Below are 6,595 nucleotides of genomic sequence, written 5' to 3' on the forward strand. Positions count from 1 at the left end.
TTCAAAATAATTGTATCAAAATAAACTGTTTTCATACAAATGGAGTGGTTTTGATTTTGCCACAATATTTATTTTTCAGGTTAAAAATGTTAGTCCAGAAATTTTAAGATGGATATACAGAAAAAGTATTTAATATCAATGGAGAGTTTGTTATCCTTTATGAGACAGGATAAAAAATTAACTAAGGGTATAACTGGGTTATCTTCTTCGTAATATAAAAATACCATGGTTTTTAGTATATAACCAGTAGAGAAAGGTGGAGTAATAATTGAATCTTCTGCTCTGAAATCTTTCCTAGGATGAAAGTGTGGGCATTGAGAATACTGTGCTTTCAAACCTACAGATGAAGGCTGAGAAAACCTCCTCACAGAATGAAAACTTGTTTCTCTAAGCTGCACAACAGCCACCTTCTAGCTGGTTCATTGGAGCTGAATCTTGGCCTCACAAGGATCATTGGACTAGGAATCAGTTGACCTGGACTAGAGCTGTCCAATTGTCTTAATAATGAATGCTCTACACCGTTTTAGTTGGTTCAGGCTGCATCACTCGTGCAGGCATAGCAGTGGCACTTGGAGCATAAACCTGATGATATCTTGCTTGAACTCCATTATCAGAATAAAGCTGAGGAACCGAAGCCTCCATCGGAGATAGTGGAGGAGGCACACATCCACCATCTTGTGCAATTCCCACTGGTTGATAAATAACCTCAGAAGGTTGCAGGTATAAGAACGGAACAGAAGAAACAGGAGATTGAGGAACATCCCACTTCCACTGTCCTGGTAGACACTGTGCAGTGGCCTGGTAATTATATCCGGTTGCTGATAAACAAGCTGAGCTACCATCACAGGAGAACTAGATATAGAATGTGAAGCTGAGGTGGAGGAACAGAAGTCACCTTTAGAGTATGAAAATAAGCAACACCATTATAAGTATAAGGATATCCAGTTGAAGTTGTTAGGTACATTGTTCCAGCTGCTGGCATTATACTGGAATGAGGGGTTCCTACTTGTTTTCTTATTGCTGGACCAATAAGTTTTTCAGCCTCTTATAAAATTTTTTGTACATCTTCTTGTGCTTAAAAAGTGATGAAACCATACTCTTTGGACACTCCTAATTTTTCATTTACAATCTTCACTTTTACAGATTCACACTGGGAAAAAATTTTCTTAAATCATTTTCATTTGTCTTAAAGTCAATTCCTCCTACAAAGATGTGATTAGGGATCACTGTTCCATATCTTGGGCACTTTTGGGTTATTCACAGGCACAAGTGACACAGGATTAAGGAATGGAGATAATGAATCTGTTTGTATCACAGTGAAGGCCTCGGTGCTCTTTCCCCTCTGGGGCCAGCAAGTCGAGGCACTGGGGGAAATGGTCATGGAAACGCTTTCCCTGGGTTCTGTCATGTCATCCTGAAGTTGGGTACTGGTGCGAGCATCCATGCCCTTCCCACCAAAATGCAAAAGGGAAAAGAAAGCTAACCAGTGAAATTTTGCCCCACAAACCCGCCAACAGCAGCCTCTAATTTATTTTATTTACTTCTTTTTGCATGCTTTGTGATTGCATGCACAGTTATGTTTTATTTTAGCTCTTCTTCCTTTTAAACGTAGGCTTTTCAGGCTATAAATTTCCTTCTCAGCACTGTCTTCACTGCATCCCGTAAGTTTTGATGTGGTGTGCTCTCATTTGTGAGTTCTTCTACCTGTTACTGATTTCCAACTTCATTCCATTATCATAAGAAAAAGTGCCTTCTATAATTTCAATCTTTTAAAATTTGCTAAGACTTGTTTTGTGCAACATGTGGTCTATCTTGTAGAATGATCCCTTGGCACCTGAGCAGAATGCTGTTTGGGGTACAATGTTCAGTATATATCTGTTAGTTCTAGTTCATTTATCCTGTTATTCAAGTCTCTGTTTACTTGATGATCCTCTGTCAAGATGTTCCATCCAGGTATAATCTAGGAATGTCTAGAGTGTACAAAGATAGTGACTAAATGTACAAGTTAAAAAATGTTTTTGCATGAGGAAGAACAAAGGAACGTCAAAATTGCAGGGTGTTGAAAATAGATAGTAATTCATATTTTGAAACTTTGACTTATGTGTGAGACTAAAGCCAAAAATGTTTATTTGGTACAAAATTTATATATTGATTAGTACATCTCCTAATATAACTTATATGGACAGCTTAATTGAACACCATAAGTACATGGAACCTTGAGTAGGACATGAGATTTTGTAGGTTTGTCCAAAGTGATGCCTCAATAAATCCCAGAGTGATTTGAACATTTCATAAAAAATATTTGCAAAGTCCCCTTGGGGGAATGGTGACAAAGAGGGAAAATTCAACTTCCCCATTTGGAGAAGGCCTGATATTCTCTCAAGCAGTGAGGACAACAAAATCAATAGGCCGAACCTTCAATCTTGGGGTCTGTTCATAGGGAACTTATCCCACAAAGGATAGGCTAAGCCTACTTAAAATTAGGCCTAAAAGTCACCCCCAGAGAATCCCAGATGTGACCTATCCTTTAGCCAACATGGCAAGCAAACTCACTGCCCTCCCCCTCTCTATGTGGAATATGACTCCTAGGGGTATAAACCTCCTTGACAACATGGGACAGAAATCCTAGAATGAGCTGAGACTCAGCATCAAGGGATTGTTCCCCCTTCTCGACTGAAAGGGAGAAGAGAGAAATGAGACAAAATAGTGTCAGTGGCTGAGAGATTTCAAGTAGAGTCTAGAGGTTATATTGGAGGTTATTCTTACACATTATGTAGATAACCCCTTTTCAATTTAAGGTGTATTAGAGAGACTAGAGGGAAGTGCCTGAAACTTTAGAGCTGTGTTCCCCTAGCCATGTTTCTTTAAGATGTTTGCGTAATGATATAACTTTCGCAAAGTGAATGTGTGATTGTGAAAACCTTTCTCTGATGCTCCTTTTATCTACAATGTGGAGAGATGAGTAAAAAATATGGATTAAAAATAAATAAATAACAAGGGGAACAAATGCTAAAATAAATTGGGTAGAGGAAAACACTAGTGGTCAATGAGAGGGAAGGGTAAGGGGTATGGTATGCATGAGTTCTTTCTTTTTTCTTTTTATTTCTTTTTCTGGAGTGATGTAAATGTTTTGAGAAATTATCACAGTGGTGAATATACACTATGTGATGATACTGTGAACCATTGATTGCACTCCAAGTATGGAATGTTCAGACATTAAGAATGTTCATGTTGTATGTTGGTTGGTTTTATTAATAAAAATTTAAAAAAAGAATAAATCTTGAAAACAAACAAAGAAACAAAAAAGATGTTCCATCCATTGATGAGAGTGGTGTATTGCAGTCTCTCAGTTATTATTGCAGAGATGTTTATTTTTCCCTTCAGTTTTGCCAATGTTTTCATCAGGTATTTTGGAGCTCCGTGATTAGGTACTGTGGTAGTTAAGTTGAGGAAGTGTCAACTTGAGTAGGTGATGATGCCTAGTTCTGTTGCTGTGGACTTGAATCATTAGCATATGAAATTCATCTATGGCTGATGACATCTGCAGTTGGCTAAGGGAAGTGACTTACACAATGAGTGACGTTTAATGAGAGCTCAATGCTGCACAGCGCAAGGAGCTCAGCATTCCTCATTTTGGCATTCACAGCTTGGCCCAGACATTTAGAGATGCACAAAGGAATCACCCTAGGAAGAGCTGTTGGAACCCAGAAGCCAGGAGAGAAGACCAGCCGACATTGCCCTGTGCCTTCCCATGTAAGAGAAAACCTCAGGTGAAAGTTAATTGCCTTTTTCTGAAGAACTATGTTTTTAACTTATAAAAACTATGTTTTCAAATCCCCTTTTATTAAAAGCCAATTCATCTCCAGTGTACTTTATTCTGGCAATACTGACAGACTAAAACAGATGCATAAATATTTATGATAGTTATTTCTTCTTGGTAGACTGCCCCTTTTATTAATATATACTGTCCTTCTTTGTCTCTTATAACAGTTTTACATTTAAAGTCTATTTTGTCTATGACTTTTAGGACAGGTCTTTTGTTGATGAATTCTCTGTTTCTGTTTATTTGAATATTTTCAACTCTCCCTCACTTTTGAAGGACCGTTTTGCTGGATAAAGAATTCTTGGCTAGCAGTTTTTTTCTTTTTCAATACTGTAAATATATCATTCCACTGCCTTCTTGCCTCTATGGTTTCTGTTGCAAAATCAGCACTTAGTCTTGTTTTGGTTCTCCTGTATGTGACCGAACATTTTTCTCTTGTTTCTTTCAGGATTCTTTGTTTATCTTTGGCATTTGACATTCTGATTACATGCATCTCAGAGTAGGTCTATTTTTATTCTGTTTAGAGTGCATTGGCTTCTTGGACATGTATGTTTATATCTTTCATAAGTAATGGGAAAATTTTGCACATGTTTCTTCTAATGTTCTTTCTGCCACTTTTCCTTTCTCTTTTCCTTGTAGGACAATCATGACACTTATGTTTGTGGACTTCATGCTATGATGTAAGTCCATGAGACCCTCTCAGTCTTTTTTCCCATTCTTTTCTCTGTCTTCTATTTATAAAATTTTGATTGCCCTGTGTGCTGGTTTGAAACCCCAGAAAAGCCATGTTTTAATCCTGTCTAATCTTGTGGGATCTGACTTATTGTTTAGGGTTGGAAACTTTGATTTGATGGTTTCCATGAAGATGTGACACACCCAGTTGTGGATCTATTAAATTAAATGGAGATTACTCCAACCATTCGAGTTGGGCCTTGATTCATTTACTAGAGTCCTTTAAAAGGGGAAACACTTTGGAGAAACTTCAGATGCAGATGCTTGGAGAACAGTTGCTTCAGAGCTGACAGAGAATTTTGGAGATGCTTGGAATGTTGAAAGAAAGAGAAGATGCTTAGATCAGTATGTTTGGAGCCCAGCAGACATGGCCATGTGTCTTCCTATGAGGTGCTAAAGGCAATCCAGAACCCAGAGTTGTGTTCTAAAGGAGCTAACTGAAGGTCCACAGATGCCTAGAGAGGAAACTACTGGCATTATCTGGAACAATGAAATCAAGAACAAGGATCAGTCCATGTCAGCCATGTGAATTTCCAAATGAGTAGATAACAGCCTTTCTTTGAAGTTTAGGTATCTGTATCTGGATATCTTAGTTTGGACATTTCTATGGCCCTAGAGCTGTAAACTTGAATCATAATAAATTCCCTTTATTATGGAGCCCCCATTGCAGTTCTGGTATATTGCTTTCCAGCAGCATTAACAAACCAAAACATCCATATTCTAGTTTGTTGGATTCTTTCTTGTGCCTGTTCAAATCTATAGTTGTATGCCTCTAGTATATTTTTTTATCCTTTTTTTTAATTTAGCTTTTCATTGTCCATTTTTATTCCATCTTCTTCTTTTTCAAGAAAGTATTTTTATTGGCAAATCTTCCCACAGATACAGTCCACACGTGGTGTACAATCAACAGCTTATAAATTGTGGAACCATCACCATGATCATTTTTTAGGGCACTTGCATCATTCCAAAAAAAGAAATAAAAAGAAAAAACTCACACATGCCACAGGTCTTACTGCTCCCTCTTGTTGAACTCTACTATTTCCATCTACCCAATTTACCCCCCCATGTTTATTTATTTTTATTCATATTTTTTTACTCCTCTGTCCATACCTTGGATAGAAGGAGCATTAGACCCAAGGTTCTCACAATCACACAGTCACATTGCAAATGTTCTATATTTATACAATCATCTTCAAGAATCTAGGCTACTGGAACACAGCTCAACATTTTCTGGTACATCCCTCCAGCCACACCAATACACTCTAAACTAAAAAGGGATAGCTATATAATGCTTAAGAATAACCTCCAGGATAACCTCTCAACTCTGCTTGAGATCTCTCAGCCACTGAACTTTATTTTGGCTCATCTCTCTCTTCCCCCTTTTGGTCAAGAAGACTTTCTCAATTCTTTGACGCTGGATCCCAGCTCATCCTGGGATTTCTGTCCCACATTTCCAGGGAGATTTTTTACCCCTGGGAGTCATGTCCCACATAGGGGGAAGGGCAGTGAGAGCACCTGCCGTGTTGGCTTAGACAGAGAGGCCACATCTGAGCAACAAAAGAAGTTCTCCAGGGGTGACCCTTAAGCCTAATTTTAAGTGGTCTTAGCCTGTTCTCTGCAGGAATAAGTTTCATACGGGCGAACCCAAAGACTGAGGGCTCAAGCTACTAATTTGGTTATCCCCACTGCTTGCGAGAATATCAGACATTCTGGAAATGGGGAAGTTGAATGTTTCCTCCTTTCTCCCCAGTCCCCCAGGTGGACTTTGTAGATATTTCTTTACTCACTGCACAAATTATTCTGGGATGCAACAGGGTATCACTCTAACCTGGACAAGCCAATAAGAGCTCATACCCTATTCAAGATTCCATGTACCCGTGGTTTTCAACTAAACTGATCATACAAGTTAAATTAGGTAATGCATTACTCAAAATATAAATTTTGTACTAAATAAACCCATCTCCCTTTGGCATCACATAGAAGTTGAAGCTCTAAAATACAGACCTCTAGTATATTTTATTTGCTTCTTGTGCCTTTCAT

General features: G+C 38.2%; 1 pseudogene; it reads right to left on the reverse strand.

The window, feature by feature from the left end:
- Positions 1–498: 498 nt before the first annotated feature.
- LOC143681409 (protein boule-like pseudogene) lies at positions 499–1,444 on the reverse strand (annotated as a pseudogene).
- Positions 1,445–6,595: the final 5,151 nt, after the last annotated feature.

This window comes from Tamandua tetradactyla, chromosome 1 (assembly GCF_023851605.1).
Source record: "Tamandua tetradactyla isolate mTamTet1 chromosome 1, mTamTet1.pri, whole genome shotgun sequence".
Lineage (NCBI taxonomy): Eukaryota > Metazoa > Chordata > Mammalia > Pilosa > Myrmecophagidae > Tamandua > Tamandua tetradactyla.